The sequence below is a fragment of the Lepisma saccharinum genome, unplaced genomic scaffold, assembly GCF_977018435.1.
Source record: "Lepisma saccharinum unplaced genomic scaffold, izLepSacc3.1 HAP1_SCAFFOLD_32, whole genome shotgun sequence".
Classification (NCBI taxonomy): domain Eukaryota; kingdom Metazoa; phylum Arthropoda; class Insecta; order Zygentoma; family Lepismatidae; genus Lepisma; species Lepisma saccharinum.
The window spans coordinates 6,370,200-6,383,889 of NW_028142898.1; positions in this window are offsets into that span (position 1 = coordinate 6,370,200).

Consider the following 13,690-nt stretch of genomic DNA (forward strand, 5'->3'; position numbering starts at 1 on the left):
GACACTTCACGTGCTCTCCATTGGTGGCGTCTAGAGCGTTTCAGAACTTTTTCCTAATTCGGTATGGCACAGTAGTATTGCACCCTTCTTGGAGTCGACAAATCAATGATTGGAAAAGATCGATTAAAGATAAATTGTTGATGTGTTTTTTTTTTGTTTTTTTTTTGCAGAAATTTAAAATCGTCATATCTCCGTCCATAAATGAGATAGAAGGTTAATTGATAGCAATGAAGTCCTCTTTTCACTATAGATGGTTTCGAGAGTGGGGGTATTGTTCTGAGTGTTATTTGATTTGATTTGATTTAGTTTATTTTACTTCGCGTTTTCTGTCTCTTGGCTAATTTGCGAAGATGGGGATAAGTGACGAAATGATGAAATTGATGAATGGACATTCACAAACAACCAAGCCCGACCGGGATTCGAACCCGGGACCCTTGGCGTCGCTGCGCGATGTGCTAACCACTGAGTGTTATGATTGGTGTGATATCATAAGTGGGTGTGGCCTATTTTGTAAAAAAAAATCATATATGTATGTTTATAAATATATATATATATATATAAAAATTAATTAATTATATTAATTAATTATAGGTCCTCCTCCGTAGCCGAGCGGGTTAAGGCGTTCACTCGTCTTGAGATCGTTCGCTGCGGGACGGCGTAGGTTCGAATCCGGCTCTGGTCGGAATTTATTCGGCCTACGTATAGGACCTGTGGCAACCCACCATCGTGAGGAAATTGGTGAGCTCCGAGCGAGTGAGCGGTAATCCGGTCGAGAAGACCTACAACGGCTGGGGATACGTCGGGCTGACCCCCCGACTATTCCAATACTGGTCTCAGATCTCCACGCTACAACAGTTGACGGAGGAACCGTGTGGGAGGGAGACCAGCAGTCGGTAGGTAAGCCAAGGCCCTCATGAGCTGTAGCGCTGAAGGTTATTATTAATTAATTATAGGTGCGTAGACATAAAATGATAGTGGATTGTAAGGGTGATTTTGATTGATATGTATATATATATATATATATATATATATTAATTAATTAATTAGTGGCCGCAGGTGGCTCAGTCGGTAACGCGTCTGACTACCATGCTAAAGGTCCCGGGTTCGATCCCCGGCCGGTTCAAATCCGGGAACTTTTCTAACGGTGGAAGCGGTCCCGGCGTCTACCCAGCGTCGAATAACATGGGTACCTGGGGGAAACCCTGGGGGGTAAAGGCGGTCAGGGGCGTGATGCTGATCACATCACCCCTACTCACGACCGGATCAAGAAAGTGTGGGGCGTTACCCCCACACCCCCTATACGCCTTCATGGCGTGGTGCTAAGCACAGGGGAACACTTTACCTTTTTTTTACCCTTTTTTATATATTAATTAATTAATTTTATTAATTAATTATTTAATAATTGGCATGGGGAGGGTGGCGGTATTGTTTTGAGTGTTTTGATTGATGTAACGTCATAAAATGGACGTAGCTTATTTTGTAAGGAGGATTTTGATTGGTTGAGGAGGAGAAGTATTTGAATGCGATGACGGTTGAGTTTCTCGGAATTGAGATACTAGTTTCCGATGTCTGAGGAGAGATGGCATTTATGAGTCTGAAATTCTCGGAATTGTAATACACATGTGTTTCCGGTGTTTGCGGAGAGATGGCGTTGATGAATCATTCTGGGGAAGGAGGTGATTGTTTTTCTATGACGTTTGGTTTTCTTGAAATTGTGATATGCGTTTCCGGTTTGAGAACGTTGATGAGTTTGAAATTCCAGCAATTAGGTGTGACGGTTTTCTGAAAGTAAAGTGTCCGAGCATGACTTGGGCATAGCCTTCTAGGGTGACTGTTTGAAGTATGTTTCACGGAAAACGTGACGTAGGGAAAAAAGAAAGTATAAACAAAAATAATACAAAATAATAATATCATGTGAGGAGGGATTTGTGCGATACACGGCTGTCTGATAATGGCGTGAATTTATACAATGTTATCTACGAGGAATTGTTAGATCTTGCGGCGACCTGGACAAAGATCGAACGGCCCTGCATCTGGTGCTGAGTTATTTCGAGTTTATGTATGTAGCGATACTTGAATCTCCCTGCTGTGGATGTTACCTGTTCAACAAATTAGGAAAAGGAGTTAACCATCACTACGAGACGATGAAGGAGATAGAAGAGAGAAATAGAAGAGCGGACGAGAGAACAGGATTTCCAAGTGACGGATGTATGTGCGAACTACATCGCAGGAAGGAGGAGGACAAAATAGGCAAAGTTTTGAAGGAGAGAGCGATGGAGTGGTTTTCTTCGTTGCCAGACAGAAATTCCTTGTGGTGTACTGGCTGTGATATTCCTTTGTTCCGTAAATTAGAAATGACATCACTGAATTCCTGTGGTTCCTCCAGAAGGTTTTCGTGTTCGCAGACGATTGTTACACGACGATCCTGAGGATATTCTGGCTGAACCTTTATCTCCAGTACCAGGATACCATCGCCTACAGTATCCGATTACTTTACCTTTTATGACATATGAGAGTATTTACTTACCACGACTATTTTGTGCTTGTGAATCAAAAAGTGTACGTCAAAGGTACGGAGAAAGTAAAATGGCTGGAAAAATTAATTGGAGAAAAACGTATGGGTAAAATATCCGTACGTAACTTCGAAGAACTTAAATGTCCAAAATTGGATTTTGTTAAAGAAACTTCTGGAAGATGCAAAGAACATAGCAAATGTGATAATGTTAAAAAAAAAAACTCTGCAGTTGAAAATGTCTGGAAGATATACAGTTTCTTTTTTAACAAGTGTAAGAAATAAGAAATTTTTAAAATGTACAAATGTTTTATTTACAATAGATAATATAGTTTAAAATGCCTGAATGGTTATATTACAATACATATAAAATAATACAAATGTTTAATTTAAAATTGAAATTGTGGAAGGTTTATAATAGCTAAAGGTTTATATTACAATACATCAAATAAAAATGGTTAATTTTCAATATGAAATAAAGGTAATCAAAACTTTTCTTGTCCTTTTTGACGTCCCATTGATCATACGCTCACAGAAGAAACGAAATGACGCACGTGCATGCCAAGCGAAATTGAGTTAGTCTGACCATCGACTGTAGGTAATAGAGGCACATTGCGCACACACAGCAGTCATATCTCGTCCAGTGACAAAGATAAATGGAGGTGTCAAAGCAGCTTGATCGCGTGTGTTTGGTGTATGACATTAAAGTGGGCTAGTCAGCTGCAGCATCACGTCGTCGCATATGCCAGGCATTTTGGGAGAATGCCGTGAACGAACGCACTGCCAGGCATTTATTCCAGAAATTCCGTTTGGGAGTTGTGAGCCTTTCGGATGAACCTCGCAGTGGAGGACCACATGTGTTGGATAACTAGGACCTGAAAGCGGCCATCGAGGTGGACAGTGGTCTAACGTGTGATTATCTTTCAGAAATATTACATTTTCCGCTGAAACAGTGAGATTGGACCTGCATGGGATAGGGAAGTCATACAAGTTAAGGAAGTGGGTACCCCCACACATTGTCGGCAGCCAACAAGGAACAGCGAGTGACAGCCTGTTTGTCCTTGCTCACTCGGCACCCGAACACACCCATATTTGATCGCTTGTTCACTGGTGACGAAAAATGTGTCCTCTTTAACACTCCCAAGCGTAACAGACATAGGTTGTCGCCACGTGACCCTGTTCGTCACACCCCAAGACCACTTCTGCTCTCTGTATGGTGGAATTGTTTGCAAGTGGTGTATTACGAGCTCCTTCCATCTGGTCAGACCATCAATGCTGACCTCTACTCTCAGCAGTTGCAAAGGGTGCACCGTGCATTGCGGCAGAAGGAGCCGGCATTGGTGATTCCCAAGGGTGTACTGTTCCTGCACGACAATGCCAAGCCACATGTGGCAAAGAGGACACGGGAGACCCTTCAGCAACTTGGCTGGGAGACACTGTGCCATCCATCATATTCACCGTACCTTGCACCAACAGTTTACTACCTGTTTCATTCCCTCGACAACCACCTCCGTGGGAGATCCTTCACAAATAAGGGACACCAGCGGAATCAACTCACGGACTTCTTTACATACAAGGCCGCATAGTTAATCACCAGGGCATTGTGCAGCTGCAGGAATTTTGGCAAAAGGTGAAACCTAAAGGTACGTACCGTCTACTTTATAGCTATTTGTCTATCACTGCTCTTAAACGGCAAGAACTTTCTTTGTTACCTTGTACAAATGGATAATTTACTACATAAAATACATAAAAGTAAAAAAATCTTACTTACAATATCTATGTCTCACCACGATGATCCTGAAGATATATCCAATCATCAATTTGTTTTACAAAAGAACATAGAAATTGCTCATTAAATCGGTAATTCTTTTCTTTCTGAAACCATATATTTTTTATACAATATACAAAGTGAAAAGGTGAAGGTAAAGGTAAAGTGCTTCCCTTTGCATAGCACCACGCCATGAAGGTGTATAGGGGGTGTGGGGGTAACGCCCCACACTTTCTTGATCCGGTCACCAGTGGGGGTGATGTGATCAGCATCACGCCCCTGACCGCCTTTACCCCCCAGGGTTTCCCCCAAAAGCCTCCATTTCTGGTTGCAATTTATGATACCATTCATTCGTTATTTTTTGCAGAGGTCTCAAAAGTTTACACATAAAGAAGTGTAGTTCAGAGGCTGTGACAATAAAAGTATCCGGTGAATAATGTTGATACATTGAAATAAAAAGGTTTCTCGAGAAAATTTACACCACTGACAGTGATATTTCCTGTAATCATATAAGAGAATCATGGACCGGTTTCGACGTATTTTAGTAAGTCAGATTTCAAAGCACAGTTCTCTAATTTGCTTAGAATCTATGCGTACTGGTGGTCTCTTCTGTTGCGAAAACTCCCACACACAATTTAAAGCGGATACCTTTTTGAAACCTATAGCTCCGTATTTGTTTTTTTTTCTTGTCCAGAAAATATATGTTAGCCAGAGAGAGATCTAAACATGTCTCTACGTCGTGTTGTTCAGGATATTCGATTGTATCTGTGGAAAGGCCGATTTGTTTATGAAACCACAGTCCGTAGTCACATTTATTCCCTCGTTAGTCGGTTCGTTATTGATAGGCACAGTTTCGATTTTGATGGGTTGCACACTTTTGCGACTATTACGTTTGGATGAATCATCCTGATGGGTCATACGTTTCACTAGTTTATCATGTTTTTCCATTGTCCGATCTGCGACGTGTTCATGTTACATACGATTTCAAGAATGTATAATAATATGCCTGTCTTTGGTTATTTCTACAGTCCCTGGAAAAAATTGCTTTCAGGCAGTCAGGGGTGAAAACGTGTGTCATCAGGTTTGGAAGTTGTAATTTTCGAACAAACGCTATTATGACTAATAGAACGGGATATCAGTTTGGTGAGTTTTTCCATCACAGGTAGAATAATGTCTGCATAGGAACTGTCTCTATAACACTGCGAGCCAGAAACACAAGCACACATATTTATTAAAATTTGGGCTCACTGTTGAACGATAACACTTCTGTCTTTTGTTATATCTACTTCAGATTCGATTTCAGCATACAAAAGGCAGCTGGGTAGAAAATTGCATCTCGGCTCCGATGATACCTTGTTCCTGGAGGGTGGTGTGTTTGTCGTTTTCTGAATAGTCAGGTGTTATGTGGTAAATCAGGAAAAAGGATCCGTTCTTGAACATTTTCTGGTGTCCATAATTGGCGTGGTGAATGTATGACGACGGGAAGTAATAAGAATAAATTTCCTTGACTTACCATTTATTCAATATAAACACGTAATCGCAGGTATTACACCCCGTACAAACGTCAAGCCACTGCTCGAAACCTAGTCCGACGTCAAGCTATCTGCCGTTTCAGCTGCTAGCACCGCCTCCTTTCCACCTCGCTCGAGCCACGAGGCATGAGAAGCTCTGAGGTAGTCTACCACGTCACAGCGACGTTCCTACCTCAATACACTCGAGTACAAAATTAATCAAATGATACAACTGTCATAACTCCCCTCTCTTGGGAGAAAAATTTCCTTTAAGTGAAATTTTTACAAAATAAAGTACCTATTTATAATTTACACATTGTTATCTTATCTACACTCATACTTTGTGTATACATCATGATCAAATACACTGGGTATAATCAATACAACAACATTTATGTTGAAGAAAATATAAAAATAACAAATAAATATAAATAATTTTAAACAAAATCTAAACCTTTCTTTTATCTACCCAAAACAAATGTTTGTACACTTTTGGATTTAGTTTTTCCAATTGGCTTAAATAACAACTTCTTTTTTTAATGGAACAATTCCAGATTTTTAGATTATCACTGTGATGGTTACCACTGATATTGCCAGTTTTCAAATCTATTACAATGTATACATTAGTTGCTTGTTTGTCAATTACCATATACGGACCTTCATAGACCTCACAGTACTTTTTAGTGCGATTTTCTAGGAGGCTGCTAAGATAATATGTTTTTACAAATACCAGATCTTTTATTTTAACTTCAGGTCTATTTTCTTGTTGCAAGTTGTACCTGTCATTTCTTTTCTTCCTTGCTTCGAAAAATTTTACAAAAGCCATGTATAGTTTATCTTTCCACAGAGAAATTTCATTAGGCGGTAAATTAAAATGATTCAAAATACATGAGTTAAGATCTCTGTTTAGTTGTAACTCTGAGGGAGCAAATCCTAGCTGTGTGTGTACACTATCATTTAATAAGCTTACAACTACATCTATATATTTCGGCCAATCTTTGTGGTTGTTTTTACAGAACACACGCATAAGCCGGTTGAGTTCAGAATGAATTCTCTCAACAAAATTAGAACTAGGGTGATATATTGGGGTGTACGCCAATTTTATACCTAAGCTTGTTAAAGTGTCCACATATTTGTTAGAATGAAACACCGAAGCGTTATCACTGACAAACCTGTGTGGAATGCTAAAATGCCTGACATATCCTTCTAGCAAGGCTTTTACAATACTGTTGGCTGTACCTAACCTCATTGGATAAGCGAACAGATATTTAGTGTTAGCATCTTGTAAGGTTAGAAGAAACCTTTCTCCTTGCGAACCTTTGATTAATGGTCCTTGTATATCTAAAAACAAAATAGTTTCACCGTAGTTACAATGTTGCTGGAATATGCCCTTGGGCGGATGTCTACTCGGCTTCGTTCTCATACATAGTTCACAATCTTTGATATAACACAGAATACCTTTTCTCATACCAGGCCAAAAGTACAGTTTCCTAACTCTTCTGAGTACCTTATCAGAACCAAAGTGGCGCATATTGTCATGATAATTCCTTAGTATTACAGAAACTAAAGATTGAGGTATACATATTTTCCAGATGTTCTCAAAGTGAAAATCTCTTATCATCAAAATTCCATTGCATATTTTATAAAACTTTTTCCAATTTCTACACCTTTGAGGTAAACTTACATTTACCTTTTCACAATCGTTCAAATAATCAATAATAGGTTGAAATAACTTATCATTGTACTGTTCTTGGACTAACAACTCTACAGGTATATCTAATACTTCATTTTTAAACCTTACATTATTGTTTATGTGCATCAAAATCGGCTCGTATTCTGAAAATTGTCGGGACAATAAGTCCGCTAGGCCATTGTCAGATCCTTTGCAGTATTCTACAATGAACTGGTATTTTTGAAGTTGAAGGGACCAACGCAATAAGCGAGGGTTCCAATTCTTCGAATGGTTCAGCCAAGTGAGACACTTATGATCACAAACTAAAGTAAATTCTTTACCCAAAAGATATTGATTACATTTCTCAGTACAAAATAAAAGACTTAAACATTCTAGCTCGGTTATGGTGTATTGTTTCTCATAACCTTTCAGTGTACGACTTACATAACTTATTATTCTTTTCTCATCATCAATTATTTGATACAAATATCCTCCAATGCCAAGTAAGGAAGCATCTCCTTGGACATAAAACCTTTGATTAAGATCAGGATGAAATAGTTTAGCATCATTAGAAATTTCTTGTTTGAGCAAATCAAAACTGTCTTGTTCCTTCTTAGTCCATATCCATTTCTTACCTTTCCTTAACAATTCATATAAAGGTGCACATATGGTAGCAAAGTTTGGAATGAATCTTCTCATCCAAGAGAAACAACCTATTATTTTTTGAAGTGTCTTTACATCCTTCGGAGTAGGAAGGTTGAGAATAGCCTCCACTCTCTCTGGATTTACTCTTATACCTGTTTTGTCAATAATGTGACCCAAGTACAATAACTTTTCTTTACAGAGGAATGTCTTCTTGAGACGTACAGTCATACCACTCTCTCTTAATTTAGAAAATACACTTCTTAAATTTTCTATGTGACTTTCTAAAGATTCACTTCTAATGCATAAATCATCAACATAAATGATAACATTCTCTGACAGAATGTCGCCTAATACCTTGGTCATTGCCATCGTAAATGCTTGTACTCCATTACATGTACCAAATACTAAACATTTGTATTGGTATTGTCTACCTTCAAACAAAAATGCAGTATACTTTTTACATGACTCTGACAACAAAATCTGGTGAAATCCAGAGGACATATCGACCAGTGATACATATGGTCTACCAACGAATCCTTGTAATGCCTCTTCAATATTAATTTGTCTAATTTGACTAACTTTTTGGTGATGATTAATATTCCTGAAGTCAGTACATACCCTTACACTTCTATCAGACTTAGGAACTATTACTAGTGGATTTATAAAAGGTGAATCAGAAAGTTCTATAATGTCCCACTCAAGCAATTTTTGAATATGATCTCTAACATTTTGTCTGTAATGATAAGGTATTCGATATGGCTTAGAAACTAAAGGTTCTGTTGTATCTAATTCAATATGATGTTCATATTTAGTACATAAACCAGGTTTTTCATCAAACAGCATCCTAAATTCAAGTAACAAATCAAACAGTTGCTTCTTCTCATCTTCATCGAGTATTTCCGCTTGCATAGCTTTTAATTTAAGATCTTCTACACTAGCAACAGTTATTTCCTCCTTTGACTTTTGGGTTACATTAACACAACTACTCTCTGCCTCTTCACTCACATCAAAAGTTGGACAAGATATGGGTAATAATTTAACTAACCTTTCACCTTGTTTGGTGTGTAACAATAAAGAATTTTCCTTGAAGTTTACAAGAGCCTCTACATTATACAAAAAATCTAAACCTAAAAGAATGTCAACTGTCAAATTTTTGACGACAACAAACTGAACAAAAAACATAATATCTTCAATTTCTATATCCACACAAAATTTTCCAAGTACTTTCTGTTTTCTTTTTCCAGAATAGTCAACCAAAACAATATCTTCTATTTGCTCTAATTTAGGTCTGGTGACTTTGCTAGTAATACGTTTCCATTTGTTCTCTGACATCAAACAAATGTCACTACCACTATCTACTAAGCATTTAATCTCTATCCCATTAATATTTGCAAAGATATTGACTTTGTTCCTGAGGTTTACAGGTGACATTAAGTTATTAGAAATATATTTCGCTTCATCTTCTAACAAGTCTTCATAAAAATTAATATCTACCCTACATACATTTTTAAGGCATGATTCACAGTTTGATTTGCTAGAATTTTCATTACAAAGTTTGTTTCTTAAATCTTCAGTATTAAGATTGGCTACTGACAGAATATTCTCATCTTCATCTATGCTATTCTGTGTCACAATAACAATAGACTCACTATATAGTTTAAAGGTTGTTCAGGCACAAACCATCGCGCATTCACCCTAAGTGAAGACCCACCATTACCATTTTCTATTTCTTCCCTAGTACTAGATCTAGGTTTACTTCTTTGAGGATTGTTTTGAACATCATCGTGTGACACAGTGTTTGTACTAGTATTTCTAAACCTAGGCCTAATATTATCAGCATTTATACGATTTTGGTTACTATAATTGTATCTACCTCGAAAGTTACTATTTCTATAGTTATTACCAGAATATGGAAAACGGTTTACTCTCCAAGACTTTTGACCAGATCTACTATCATTACTACTATTATTATCAGTGGCATATCTCCTGAAATTACCAGAATTCCTTACATTAGTCTCATGGCTTGTATTAGAATTTTGCATATTGCTTACTCTAGATTGATTATTTCTTTTAGTTTCATTAACAACTTCTACTTGTCTAATACCAACAGGCCTTCCATCTCTCCTACTTCCACCTTCCGCACTTGCATTCAAAGCTTCATGACGCGCAACCAATTCCGCAGCGGTACCAAGACTAATTATAGGTTGATTTAAGATTGCTTCTCTAACTCTATTTGGTAACTGTTGGGCTACTAAAACAGTTTTTTGCTGTTCTGGCATGTCTGGCTGAATGGAATTTAGTAAATTAATCTGTGACCAGAAATAATTTAACAGAGTTTGTCTACTTTCTTTGCTGTATCTCTTGCACAAGACATTTGCAAGACATGTTGACTTCCACGATGCACTTTCAAAGACATTAAGGAAAAGAACCTTAAAAGCACTATAATCTACAATGTGTAGTTTCTCCTGAGAGAACCCATTTTTAGCAACACCTTTCCAAAGCATTGGTACATACTTCATGTAATCTTTTTTGGGAACATTTAACATATCTAAGCGATCCTCAACCTCTTGAAGAAATTGTGACGCCAAATAATCCATCCTAGTTGCAGTAAATTTAGGTAACCTATCTAGATCAGAGTACTTAAGTGTACTAGGTACAAATTTCCTTCTGTAACTACTACTTTTGTGATCAGTTCCACTTTCCAAACTAGTATCATGAAATTTATATCTTGACATGCTTTTTTCAACTGTACCTCTCTTATAGCTACTTGCAGACTTACTTTTAAGCCACCTTAACTGAACTTTAGTTTCAGAGCTAGAAGATTTTACATCTGAATCAGATTCTCCTTTACGTAATGGTCTTTGCTTTCTAAACGTGATATATTCAGTTTTTTTTCAATGAGTAAAAAGGCTTTCTTTGCTTCCCTTTGCTGTTCAGACAATCTAGAAACATCAGGACCAACTAAGCCTTGTACTCTAGTTTATAATCCTAAAGAAGATTTTACCGGTTCTGCACTTACTCTTAAAATGGAAAAATCATTCGTTAAATCTCTAACTTGATACCGAATATTCTCCAGCTTATCATCTAGAACCTCATATTTGTTAGTAATCTCTGTAAGTTGTTGTAAGCAACCCTTAACAGTAATGTCATTGCTAGATATTTTCTGTTGAACCTTTTTGAACGCTCAAGTTTAGATCTTGAATAGTTTGTCCAGACTTAACACTAATTTCGTTAAATTTACTATTCAACTCATCAATAGCAACTTCATGCCCACTAATGTTATTAAACAACTCCTTCATACTACTTTCATTTCCATGTACAGGGTTAACTAAACTTTCAAACTTCTTTTGATTTATTTCGAGTGTTTTCTTAATTTCTACGCATTCATTTTCTACCTGTTTTACATGAGAATCAAAAACCTCTCTCAATTTTTTATGTTGATTTACACACGTAATAGAAACCTCGTTTATCTTCAGTAGTATGATTTGACCTATTATAAACTCAACAAATGAAGAACCATATGAATAAACAGCCCAATTTGCCTACACTTAAAATTATGCCAAGATGCCCTTATTCCTCAATTCTTCAAGTGTGATATGCTCTTAATTCTAAGAATTTTGAATCCTAGTGTAGAAAAGAAGAGTTCATATGCCCCGATTTGCCTACACTTAAAACTATGTCAAGAGGGGGCATATAGCCCAATCGGCCATGTGTGTACATATTTAAATCTAAAGAATTTTGAATTCTAGTGTAGAAAAGAAGAATCCCCCTCAGACAGATTTGCCCATGTGTGTAAAAGCTACATCTCTCAGTTTGTTGTCCATAAACTTGTCAAAAATATGCCCCTCTTGTTATTGTTTTGGCTACACTTAAAACTAAGCCAAAAATGCTTATATTCTCATGCTCTTCAACTTACAGATCAATACAATAGGACAAGGTCAGGCTGCAAATTGTTTCATGTTCTTTCTAATCTTTGATCAGTTTCATGTCCCGGCCAGCAATAAATTATGCACGCCTGGGAGATTTTATATGCTTGCATGCATGAGATAAAATCTACACTGTGCCCTCTCAGGGAAAATTCCCCATACATGCCATCATGTTATTGACTCCAAGGGAAATTCTTAGTAAAAAGAACATTGGCCTCTTGCATGTATGCCCGAATTGGATTCAGGTTTTGCCTTGTTCAGATAATATTTACCCGAGTGAGACTTACAGATATTCATTGCACAGTTCAAAGTCCAACTTTGAATTGTATTTAGCTGATATAGAGCTCATAACTCCTGGGTTCTGATATTCAATGTGTATTGCATGTGGACATAGTCCCATGGCTTATATGCTTTATAATCAAAGGCTTCTGGGTTTAAGACCTCTCTATGGAGAAGTGCTAGTCTTGTTGCCTTGTAATCAAGAGGCCCCCAGGTCAGAAACGTGGTAGAGTGTGTGGGCCTCCCCTGATGGCAAATTGTTGGTATTATTGCCTTGTAATCAAGAGGCTCTGGGTTTGAGTCCTGATAAAATGTGTAAGATTGAAAAACATGTGGCAGAATAATATCCCCACACGTGAGATTTTGAGAATATTCACTGCTAGTTGATATACAGCTGAGGTTTGAAACCTGGTAAAGTGTGTTGTACAACAGCATAAAAGAGCAAAATTATTTTTTATTGGGGATCACCAGAGCCTAGTTATTGCTGTTGTTTGTTTATAAAAGCACCAGCTCAGCCACTAGCTGCTGTTATAATTGTTTTGGCATATTGTCCATAGTTCTGTTTTTTTGGACCAATAAATTTTATATAAACAAACAACAAAAATGCCAAACTTGAAGTATTGCATTCAATGCAATAAAAATATATCTAGTTCTAATTGGGCTAGGCACCGGTTTATTTGTGACCGTAAGAAATGCAGAAAGGCCACAAAAATGTGTCCAAGATGCCATAAAATATTAAGCAAGGCTTATTACAAATGGCATAAGTGTATTTGTTATGAACAGTCATCAACATTGCCCCAACAACCATCTACATCTGGTCTGAAAAGGAAGCATGAAGCACCTGTTAATGCTGGACCGGCAAAGCAGCCACGCTATGCACCACCTATCCATAGCAGTTTTAATGGCCAACTTAGGGATCACCGGTTTGTATCAGAGCCAAAATGTGACATTAAGAATTTTTTGAACAGTATAAATCCTGATGTGCAGGAAATTCTAAATGCACAAAATGGCTCTTATAAGCTGTCCCTCAAATTGTTTACACAATATAAGAAGCCAAATGGCACAAAATTTACACAGCCCCACATAACAGAAAGTGTACCGGTATATTCAAATTCAAATTCAGACAAAATAAAAAGCAGTTTGATAGATCAATTGAATATTAAACACTCTGAATTTGCTGCAAATGAATCAGGATGGAGCCTATGCGGAACTTCACACAAGTTCTATGTTAATATTTCTGAATTCAGCCCATTGCAAGGATCTACATATCTGCCATTACCTGCCAATATTAAAAACAAAAGAGCCGTGGTTAACATAAAAAATAATGATGAGAAATGCTTTTTGTGGTGTATTTTAGCTGCTTTGTTTCCAGTTTTA